Source organism: Orcinus orca, chromosome 5 (genome assembly GCF_937001465.1).
Source record: "Orcinus orca chromosome 5, mOrcOrc1.1, whole genome shotgun sequence".
Lineage (NCBI taxonomy): Eukaryota > Metazoa > Chordata > Mammalia > Artiodactyla > Delphinidae > Orcinus > Orcinus orca.
Genome location: NC_064563.1, coordinates 62,271,837 through 62,284,371, shown reverse-complemented (window position 1 = coordinate 62,284,371; position 12,535 = coordinate 62,271,837). Strand labels below are relative to the sequence as shown.

Here is a 12,535-nt window from a genome sequence, read left to right as displayed (position 1 = left end):
TTTGGGCAAGTTATTCTTTCTGAGCTTCAAGTACCTCTTCTCTAAAATGAGTGTATAATCATATCCACTTCAAAGAAGTGTTTGTGAGAATTCAACTGGAAACTATAACACGCTTAATACCATTTTGATAGTTATTTTAATTAGCTAGATGCTCTGATGTTCATCTCTTCTTTGGACCATGACACTCTTCAAATAAGTTTATAGTTCTGAAGAGTTTCCCAAGAAGTAGAAATTGCTGTGTTCTAAACATCAAGTAAAGAACTGTTTTATTTTTGGAGGCACCAAAGTGAAGAGCACATCTAATGCACACAGCCGTCTTCTCCAGAGGTGACTCTATTAACACTCTCCCTGTGTCTCCTTCATTCTCATATTGTTCAGGAAATTGTTTCACTCAGAAAGTCAGAAAATGTTTTCTACCCTCAAGGCAGAACACATAATCACTATATTTCCACATAAAAACATCATTGCAAGTTTCAACTTTTTCCAATAATCTTCAAAAATTGGGGGACTTTTCTGCATATCTCTCAGCACTAAGTTAATTTGTGTTGGTTTCAATATCACTGAACAGGAACGTACTAGTCCTTCCTTAAGGCAACTTTGATTCAAGTTATAGTTTCTTCTCTTTAATTTTATATAACCTCTGTGCCAGTTGGGTCTCCCTGAATCTTAGGATCAAAATTAGATTGACTCAAAGCACTCCTGCACTATGAAATTCAGTGCCTCTGCATCCCAGCAACACTTCACAAGATTTCTGCAAATTGGGGGGATCCTAAGTGTTCTGGCTCTGAGCTCCTGCTCCTGCTTTATCAGAGGGATTTTTAAAAATTCATTCAACCTACTCTGTGTCAGGCACTGTTTTGGGCTCTTCATATGTGGTACAAAGCGAAACATACAAGTCACTTCTCTGTTTTCTCTCCTTCTTCCACACCTTGTCAGTATGAGTGTGGAACATGTGGAATATCTATTCCTCAATTACAAGCAAAAAAGTTCCATCTTACAGAAGGTATCTGGGTCTCCAGCAGATATCACTGGAAGTTTGGGGATGTAACTTGAAGGGGAAGGAGGTAGAAGAGAGGACTAAATTGCCACCAAGTTTTTTTTTAGTTATGCAGAGTTTTTTTAGACAATCTTCTTTCTCTCCTTTCTCCCTATTTCAAATTCCTACTATGTTTTAATCCAAAGTAAATGTGATTTCCACCACCTCCACAAAGGGATTTGCAGAAAATATGAAAAGAGCCCATGGATGAGCCATAAACTCATAAGAGCCTTTGCCTTGGCTACTACAGTGAGATCAAAGGGTTTTTAATTATCACGGGTAAGGATGCCATTAAATTCTTAGCCAGAAGCCAAAATTGCCAGTTTCTGCTTAGTGGTAGAGGGGTATGTGAAGGAGGTAGTGTCATACTGCTGTAACCCAGGTTTAGGAGAAACCTCAAGAAGTCTTAGGCAGATAGGACTATATATCATCTATCCATCTACCCATGCCTTCATTCATTCATTCACTCAACAAGCCTTCATTTAGCACCCCTCTACCCACAAGGCACTGCGCTTGTGGCAACACAAAGCAGAATATGAGACTCAGTGTCCAGTCTCAGGGAGATCAAAGTCTAGACTTCAAGGAAAGAAAAAATCGTCATTGAACGGGATCTGGAAGAATACATGGAATTCAACAGGTAGAGATGAAGAGATGGGAATTCCAAGTGAAGAAAACAGTCTCTGTAGAGATGCAGAAATTTGCATCCATACAGCCTTCACTGGCGTGGGGAGTGGCCCAGAAGAGCTGGTAAGAAGGGAGCTGCAGGAGAGGAAGTGATGGAAGAGGATCCTGCAGACCTAAGGAGGGACACAGTCACAAAGAGCCCCTTCTCTCAAGAACATTCATGATGCCAGGCAACTCTTACAATTTGGACTGTCCTCTGTTGAAATTTGATGCCCTGTAGGAAGATTGACATTCTGAACCATGTTTGCACTTGAGACATCAACTTTCTGAAACCCAGGCTAATCAAATGAAAGATCCAGTCTGTGTTTTTTTGTCAGCTCTTGCTCTTGCCTCTGCAGTCACAAATATCATATAGAGAGAAACCACATTCATAAAAGATCCCAGCACATGAAGTACCTAATTTCATTGTTCATTTTGGAGAAGGGGAAAAAGATAAAAATATTGACATGGTATGATATGATTTTTAAATAAAACTATAAACCTTCACAGAATTTCAACTAAAACAAATAAATGAGTAAAATTTTACAATACTAGTTAAAAGAGACCTAAATAGACAATAAGTTCCATAATAGAGAAATCCAAGTTAAATTCTTTCAAAAAGTATCAGTCACTTTCTTTGTTTACTGTGACATAGTTTGTATTATTGTTGTCGTAACTGAAACCACTATGATATTAAAATATCCAAAGTCAAGAAACATATTTCTAAAAAAAAAAAACATATTTCTATTTCCAATTAAATCTTCTCTAAGAAAATAAGCATGTTTTTTTTTTTAATGTGGGTAAAAATGCAAACAACTTCATTCTCACTTTTCAGAGAAAATGTCAGCTTAACTCTAAGCCTACTGAAAAAATTTTTTTAAGTTGTTGGAAAGGTCAAGCAGAAAAACATATTTCTGGAATTTCTAAATTTTGATGACTTTAATACACAAGTTCTACAACAAAGTATGTTATACTTTTACTGAAATTTAAAATCTCTTAAAAGACATTTGCAGTAAGGTTTTTACTGAAATTTAAAATCTCTTAAAAGACATTTGCAACAAATGTTTATTATAGATGGAAATAAGACTAGAAAATGAATCTAACATTTTTATTCAGTTGCATAAATTAGCCATGATATAGATATAGATATGGATATAGATATAGTAATAGATAACATATATAATATATATATTTAGGTATGACAGAACATATATGACATACATGTATGTGTCACAACTAAAAGCAACTGTGATCTGTGATGGACTAAGGGAAAAAAACAGGAAGTAAGCCTTTAAAATAACTGATCTTCTATTACTTTGGTGTTGACATTTGAGGAAAAGCGTGTTTAAGTATAAGAAATTAAAAAGAAGTCTTTGTGTTTTTGAGTCTAGTGAAATATTACAAGGTTTCAATTAACCAGAACACTCAGAGCTATTTGAGTGTTGTTATTAATTGAAATTTTTCATTGCATCAAGATTGACCAAAAGAGGAAAAAAAACTTTTTTAGTGGCACATCTTTCTAAAATGTATTAATGCTTCTTTCTGTATTACTAAGTACAATAACACTACACCTAATTCTTTCTTTGAAGAATGGAGACATTACTGTCCTCAGGGCTATTACTCAGTGCGTCTTTCCTTACAGAGTGGTACCCAAATGTAATTGTCAGAGATGGGCTGAATATATACTGACTGTGGGGCATAACTTGGAATCTTTAGTATCCTTCAAATGAGGTTGTTTGTTTGTAAATTATTTTTTTCTTCTAAACATGACATTTTCTGGAAATATTAATTGAGGATACTGTTTAATTAGGTTTTTGTTTTACTATAACTGAACAGATTATAAGTGGCTAAAAGGAAATAGTGTGATATTGTTAATCTGTGGAGGAGGGAAGAGTCATGGTAAATTTGCAGACAAATTTTGATAGATTTAAACCATTTTGAGCTTTCTTCAATTTAGTGTTTAGAGGAATAACTTAAGTGGAGAATCTAAGACCTTTTATACTTTCTGGGAACCTTTTAAAAGCTTAATAAACTCTGGCATATGTTGATGCGGGAAAAACTAGGATCTTAAAGAAATTAATTTTTTTCTATACACATAACATCTATCTAGAATTAGAATCAATTTCAATCTGTCTAATGAAATATCACTATCATGTAGTTGCTTTTATCTTTGAAACTAATAGATCATAATGTATTATTTAGTAGGTTGAAATAAGTTCAGGCCAGATCTCTCTTAAATGGTAATTTAATCTATTTTGATATATATCTCATATTCAGGAGGAAGAAAATGTAAGGGATAGCAGAGAATCCTTCTTTAGGAGATTGAGAAAAACTTCGTTGGCAATTTAAAATTAATATTATCAAATCACTCTTTTGCCTGTAGTGACTTGGGACATAGATTAAAGACATATTTCCAGTATAGGCGATATAGGCAATCTGCCTAAAGTACGGTGTAGAAATGACTCAACACCTCCATGAACTCAATGGTCCACCAAATGGTCTGAAGGTTCTAGTCCTTCAGAATTTAGAAACAAGATATGAATGTGGTGTCAATTTGTAATTCATCAGACAAACCAGTGAACTCATTAGTAGAAATATGTACTTTTAGAACTGCTAGAAATGTTTTAACACTCTTAAGGTCTTCTATTGTTGAATCCTTTCTTAGACTTAGAGAGTTGAAGGTCATCTTTTTTATTGTGATTATATAACTTTGGTTGAATAGATTTCCTAATATGGCCCTACCATATTAGGGCCCTACCATTGTCAACCCTAGAGCACGTAACACAGTCTGTGAATTCATCAGCAATCTAATGGTACCTTGGAGTTTTGCAACTGCTACCTGAATGAGCCAGATCCAGATTTGCCTTGTTTTTCTATTGTTAGGGGAAGTCCATTAGCTTTTACATTTCATTATAGTGTTGCCTTATCAAATTACTCTTTCAAAATAATGAATAGTTCTTTCAGATACTGTAGACACCCAAATACATATGGAAAATAATTTACTCAGCTAATGGGATTTTGCTGATTTTTAAAATTATTCGTGTATATTGAGTTCTCACTTCTACATGTTGTCGCTAAAATCTCAATTCAAGTTTGGGGACCAACACACAGCTCCTATTGGCACTGGCTGACCACTCCACGCACAATCTTCATCTGAATTTCTTTTAGGTAACACTCCCTGACAAGTAGGTCATAGTCCCTGATGGGATATCACCATAGTGGCCAATTTTGGCCACCTGGGTTCAAAATTTATAATTTTCAATATCCACAAAGTCCTTTTGATCAGATTAGAAATCGCAAAAGGAATGAACTGAGAAGGCTTAAAATAGACCTGTAACTGAATTGTCTTTCGATGTTTCTAAACAATTTATTGAGGTACGAAAGTAAGATTACTTTGTATTCATGGGTAGTTTTTTCATTATTGTATTAGTTTACTAGGGTGTCCATAAAAAAGTGCCACAAGCTGGGTGGCTTAAACAACAGAAATTTATTTGCTCACAGTTCTGGAGACTAGAATTCTGAGATCAAGGTGTCAGAAGGATTGGCTTCTTCTGAAGCCTCTCCTTAGCGTATAGATGGCTGTCCTCGTGTCTTCACATAGTCTTCCTTCTATGTCCTAACTTCCTCTTCTTAGAAGAAATCATATTGAATTAGGGCCCACCCTAATACTTCATTTTAACTTAATTATCACCTTAATAAAGACCCTGTCTCCAAATACAGTCACATTCTGAGCTACTGGGTGTTAGGCCTTCAATATATGAATTTTGAGGGGGCACAATTCAGACCATAACAGTTACTAATCTCAACTCATTAGAAACTGGTTTCTCATTACCCCTAGTGGCTAGATTCAGCATCCTGGCCTTGCTTTGGAGCCTTGATTTCTCTGCCTTATAAGTCCTTTTTTTTTTTTAACATCTTTATTGGTGTATAGTTGCTTTACAATGGTATGTTAGTTTCTGCTTTATAACAAAGTGAATCAGCTATACAGATACATACATACCCATATCTCCTCCCTCTTGCGTCTCCCTCCCACCCTCCCTATCCCACCCCTCTAGGTGGTCACAAAGCACTGAGCTGATCTCCCTGTGCTATGCGGCTGCTTCCCACTAGCTATCTGTTTTACATTTGGTAGCGTATATATGTCCATGCCACTCTCTCACTTTGTCCCAGCTTACCCTTCCCCCTCCCCATGTCCTCAAGTCTTTATTCCTGTCCTGCCCCTAGGTTCTTCAGAACAATTTTTTTTTTTAGATTCCATATATATGTGTTAACATACGGTATTTGTTTTTCTCTTTCTGACTTACTTCACTCTGTACGACAGACTCTAGGTCCATCCACCTCACTACAAATACCTCAATTTCATTTCTTTTTATGGCTGAGTAATATTCCATTGGATATATGTGCCACATCTTGTTTATCCATTCATCTGTCGATGGACACTTCGGTTGCTTCCATGTCCTGGCTATTGTAAATAGAGCTGCAATGAACATTGTGGTACATGACTCTTTTTGAATTCTGGCTTTCTCAGGGTATATGCCCAGTAGTGGGATTGCTAGGTCGTATGGTTTTGATTTAGGTCATCCCAAGCCTGGTCTCCTATCCATACTGTGACTATTCTCTGCCTCTGTTGCTGTTATTGAAATCTCTTTACTGCTTTCATACCTATTGCTCCTCTTACATTCCATATGGCTTCTAAACTCAAGTTCATTACGGTGGTTTCTGTAATAATCAAAAACTAGAAACAACCCAAATATCCATCAATGGTTTAATGGATAAATTGTGGTATGTACTGAAATGATGATGAAATACTATACAGTGGATAGAATGTGATAACTATTGCTACTTACTCCATGGATGAATCTCACAAACATAATATTGTATCTTTTGCTACCTACTTCATAAGGACACTTAGCCCACAGAGTCTATGAATTCAGCAGTAACCATTCAGAGTCAATTAATATTTATTGAGTACATACCATGTGCCAGGCATTGTGGAAGTGCTTTCATACATACTTAACTCTCATAAATTTATGAAATAGAAATATAGTATTTCTATCCTATAGTAAATATAGTATTTCTAATATAGTTTTCAGAAGGTAAAATGAAGCCTTAGAGAGAATAATTTATAAAAGAGCTGGGACTTGAAACTCTGGTCTTCTGACTCCAGTCCTGGTATTTGTGCCAGCAGGCCACACCATGCAATCCTTCTTCCCCTTCCATTGACCATGGAGGCTACACCGGCTCCATTAGCTGTTAATCGCATGGCCACACAGTGACTGAGGCTCATCACTCCAGTGTCTCTCCATACTTTCCCTAACTCCTCTCCCCAGAGTGAGAAAGACTGTTCATCCTTTTAAGGAACCAGAAGGCATGAGGGAGGATCCAACTCACACACTGCCAATGACCCCCCAGAGGACTATCAATATAAGAAGAGATGCCAGAGTCTGATCCAGAATTTTAGAATAGAAATGCCCAGAGCCTCAGCTTCTCTCTTAGAACTGTTTCAGGGACGTCAGGCAGGTGGAGTACCTTAGCTGAGAACTTTTTGGCTAGTAGCTTGTGAATTTAGCCTAGTTTCTGTAATTTAGTTTTCCTAAGTTATATCAACAAAACTGGAGCATTTGGTGACTGGAGAACAAGCTGGTAAAAAACTTGCACCTGCCAGAAAATGAGGAAAGATACAAAGAAGGCTACTGAGTAGTCAGACTCCAAGTCCACAACTCTTATTCATAAATTAGTAATAGAGTTTGCCTGAAACATTCGTAAAGGGGAATTCAAGTTCACTAGTTACTAGCCCTCCTCTAGAAGGAAAATGGACACAGTGTATGTATTTTTGAATGTGCTATCTCAAATTCAAAAATTTGGTAGCAATATATTTACCACATGGTCTTTACATCTACGTGGGCCTCTCACTGTTGCGGCCTCTCCCGTTGCGGAGCACAGGCTCCGGACGCGCAGGCTCAGTGGCCATGGCTCACGGGCCCAGCCGCTCCGCGGCATGTGGGATCTTCCCGGACCAGGGCACGAACCCGTGACCTCTGCATCAGCAGGCGGACTCTCAACCACTGCGCCACCAGGGAAGCCCCACATCTATTTTTTAAAAGAGGTGGGATTCAATTTCTTTGCTCTAAGATAACAATAGTCAATATTGAAAGGCCTCCAATTTGTTAGGCGGATGGAATTCTTTCTTCTGACTTGTTTTTTTACTTGGTAAATAGATTTTACTTACTAGGGGCAAGACGTTGGGGGATGCATCTAATCACCGATAAGCAAAATAGTTTCACCGGTAATCAAATCAATTCAAGGGAACTGTTTCATTGTCTTAACCACATATTTATCTACAGGGATTCTTATTTGTTATATTTTCTTTGCAAAACTTTCCAATCAAGAATATGTGGAAAAGACAGGAGTGATAAAGAAACCGATTTTTTGTACATGGTTCCTCCCAAGTTTCCACACCACTATCCTTCCACATTTTACTATCTTGTATACTATACCACCTTGGCTAATTTCAAGCACTTAGAAACCAGACCTCAATACCTCTTCTCCTAACCCCTCCCAGAAAGAGGCCATGTCTCACCTCTCCCTATGCACCAAACACCACTGATTCAGCAGAATTTCAGTAACTATTTATGCTGGTGATGAATGATTCTCATAACACCTTACTTTCTCTTAAGTGTTGGATATGTATCCATTTGTGCAAGTAAGATACAAGTAGTCTGGAGTATTTGTATTTGGGAGGATATTTTTTGAAAAGAAAAAAATAACAAAGTAATCTTTAGGACTTTGTGTTTTCAGTCTTTTTCCTTTTGCTTAAAAATAACCCCCTCCCCCAAATGCCTGTTTTGCAAATCATCTGAGGTATTTAACAAGGAATTGAAAATAACAAAAGTAAGCCTCTAATTACCATTGCATTTTTTGGGTTACATATTTCACACAATCATCAAAGGCCTCTCAAGCATAAATATATTTATATAAATATAAATAACAAATTTGGGATTTATCATACCAGAAAGGAAAACGTATCATACCAGTAATTAAACATTACTTCTGAATTATTGAATATGTATTATTTATGTCATCCTCAGCATAAGCCAGACAAGGTCAAAAGAAAACAATTTTTTTAAACCAGACCATTTTAGGTAGCAAAAGTTGCTTCCAGGTGCATAATAGAGAAACTCAATATTAAGGCAAAATAGGTTCCAAGTAATTTAAAGCCACGATAATCAGAGAAAGCCTGATAGTAAAACTTCACTAATTGAGAACTAGTTATACATAAGTGAACAATGAGTGATGTGACTTTGACCATTTGTCAGGAAAGCTTGCTAAGCAAACAGAGTAAATATGCCTGGGGACAAGGTGGGAGTGAGATGGGGAATGTTTAACCTTCTCCAGAGAACAAACAAATGGTAAATTGTGGACAAATGGATCTTGTTAATTAAAAAGAAGTCTTATCTGTCCTTCAGAGCCCATTTTAAGCATCTTTACTTGGTAACATTTTATTAATGTTAATGAAATTTTATTTAGATTTTGAAACAATTTCATTTCTTTAAATGTCTAAGACTTTTTATGTAATTCGGAATCACATTCTGTCAGAGTTGGCCATATTACGTGATTTCAGTACCTTCACGTGAAAAAGGTGTTTAATAGTTACTTGTATTTACTGAGTGAACTTGAGTGTCTATCACTATACCAAATAACGCGAAGTAGTTCAAAAGAATCAAGCACAATCTTTGCTCGCACAAGGTAGTTTCATTGATGAGACAGTCACAGAACATTTTACAAAATAAAGGATTATAACAAGGTCCCTGGGAGGAGCTTAATCTCCAGGCACAACTCAGGAATTTTGGGTACGGGCAATCCTGTTCCTCAAGTGACCCACTGTGAAATTAGAGAAAATGACAAGGGGTGCTTTGGGACCAGCTGGTGACTCTGGTCATTGAGGGCTGGTTTTTTTTAAATGAAAGTAGAGATAGAAGTGGACTCAACTTCCTCAAAAGTGCTCCTGGATGGTCAAGAACACACCCTGAGACAGGAGAGACTAAAGTGCTTAGGCCTATTTTCTGAGGGAGAGACCACATTTTAAGAGTCACATCACTTTTACACACCAGTGTTTTCTGCTTCAGGCCTAAATGTTCCAGGTTTTCTGAGGGTGTTTTAAGAACTACAGGATGAAAGCTACTGATTGGGCACCCATTATGATTGGTAAGTACTGTTAGGGGAGACTCCCTGAATGCGAACAAAAATAGTAAGAGCAGCAGTGGTGGTAAGGGGGGCTGTTAGGGCAGGAACAGCTGCTGTGGAGGTGCTGATGAGGTGATGGAAGCAGGGGCTGCCGAAATGGACTACCCAGAGTTGAGAGAGAGAGCAGCCCCAGGAACACCACACTGACTATGGAGAAGACACAAACCCAGGGTCACCTTATGCACCAGCACAGTGGACACAGTTCAGAGGGCCCAAGATACTCTTAAGGACCCATAAAATTGTTTTAATTATATCTTTCTTAAAATCAGAACCCCCTAAATGACTATTAAAATAATGAATGTGTAATAATAAATTCAGTCTAGATTATATTTTTCTTGATACAGCTTATCATAAAATACAGTCTTCTACATTTTTTTTATGGAGGAAGGGGCCCATGAAGGCAAAAGTTTGAGGGCCTATAAGAGTCATAAAGACCCCCTACACCAATCATTCAGGCCAAGGACAGTGCGTGTGCATGCGGGGGGTGTGGAATCACAGCAACTTTCATGTGTGGAGGTTTAGAATTAAAGAGATTGTTATCCACGACTCTCCCATCACCACATACACATACACCACACACAACAAAAAAGTGCCAAATAGCACATAACACAAACCGAGGGCATAGGAGTTATATGGTAGAATGTAATTAGAATCAGTCCTCATTCACCTCAGAAGACTTCATTGCAAAAGTGATGGTTTGGAGAGTCATCTGGGAAAAACAATGCTGGAGGGGGAAAAAAAAAAAAAAGTAAGAGAGGAAGACATGGAGAATCAACAAATCAACTAGATGTCTTCCTTTTAAATGCCGTGTGTCATTATTTTAACTAGAGGCATCAGTTTCCTTACTGCAACTTGACTACCCTTATTAAGGAATCAGTAATCATATTATTTCCAGCTATAAAGAGATCACTGAACCAATGGTGAACTCATATGATTTTTCAATTCCTCATATGAATTGCTAGTTAAGAAAAGAGAGCATTCCATCCATGCTTCCCGATTGTTTACATCTAGATCTGTGCTTCCTTCAGGACGTTTAGAACCAAGGATTGATTTAGATTTAGTTCTATTTGTACCACCTTTAAAATTTACAAAACATTCTGTTGGGGGCGGAGATGAGTTAAATGTTACCGTGATAGAACCAGCATGGTTTGAACCCTACTCTACCTTGGAAGAAATCTACAGGAACACACAACTAGGAGAAGACATAATATGGTAGGCAAAGATCGCCACCATTCATGGAACATTGATCTGACATTTTCCCATGTTGAAAGAGAAGTTTGAAGAGAGCATGACACTTATCATGACATTTACCTTCCCCAGTAAAAGAAGGTTATCCTGGCTCTGCACATGAGAGACGAGAATAGCCATCAGAAATTAGCCTTTTTGTGGCCAGTTTCCCGCAGGTGCATGTTAAGTTCAGGGTATGGAATTTATGAGGTATATAATTTTTCAGCATATGCAATACTGAATATCATTTCATTTCAAACAGTGTTGCTAAAATGATCTAAATGGCAGGTATTTGCTTACATGTATGTATGTATGAAGAAATATATTCAATACATTCACATTTGTAAACTTGATTGTAGCTTGTCTATCCTTAGAACAGTCATCCTAAAAAAACTGTTTAATCTCCAATATTGTAAATATAAAATTTGGGGGGAAAATGCATGAAAATGTTAGGGTTGCTATTTTAACTTTCTTGTTTCTGTTTTTTCTCAATTTTTGGCAATAGCATATATTAATTTTACAATCAGAACAAAAGGAAGACTGTTATTTAAATTCATATATTAGCTAATTTAGGGTTAGCAGAGATGTCTAGTATTGTAGTCTTTTATTCTTCCCCTAATTTATCTCCGTTTCTTCTGTTTAATATCTTTGATAAAGAGCCTCCGTATTATTGTCGATAGATTAAGAATAATAAAAATAATTTTTAAGTTACAAACTCCATAGTAGCAGTAATAGAATCTGCAACTAGCTTACAAATGGACTGTGTTGCTCTGAAATTACTTATTTTATTTCATGTGTCCAAAATAGATCTCAGGGGCTTCCCTGGTGGTGCAGTGGTTGGGAATCCGCCTGCCAATGCAGGGGACGTGGGTTCGTGCCCCGGTCCGGGAAGATCCCACATGCCGTGGAGCGGCTAGGTCCGTGAGCCATGGCCACTGAGCCTGCGCGTCCGGAGCCTGTGCTCCACAACGGGAGAGGGCACAACAGTGAGAGGCCCGCAAAAACAACAACAACAACAACAACAACCAAAAAAAAAAAAAAAAACAACCAAAATAGATCTCAGGAAAATCCTAGTAAAGATGGCATTTCATGGCATTGAGTTAGCATTTAATAATAATTGGAGAGACGCTAAAGCTTATAAGCCTATTAAGATCTACAGAACAGAAAAAATTGTGTGTATGTGAAATGTTAGGTTCATTTTCTAAGAAGATAGAAGAAACGAAAACATTTTGTTAGAAATGTGCTCATGAGTGAAGTTATGCATGGCTGATTCTTATTGACCATTGCAGACTAAAGAAAATATTTCTCCAAAATATCTGCTTAGATCCATACTGTGCAATTATACTGAGAAGTGGTTGCTGCCCC

At 37.2% G+C, this 12,535-nt stretch overlaps 1 protein-coding gene across 8 annotated transcripts in view; it reads left to right on the top strand.

Moving 5' to 3' along the window:
* Positions 1-12,535, top strand: part of PEX5L (peroxisomal biogenesis factor 5 like) — a 254,902-nt gene that overhangs the window by 123,873 nt on the left and 118,494 nt on the right. The gene's annotated exons all lie outside the window — the stretch shown is intronic.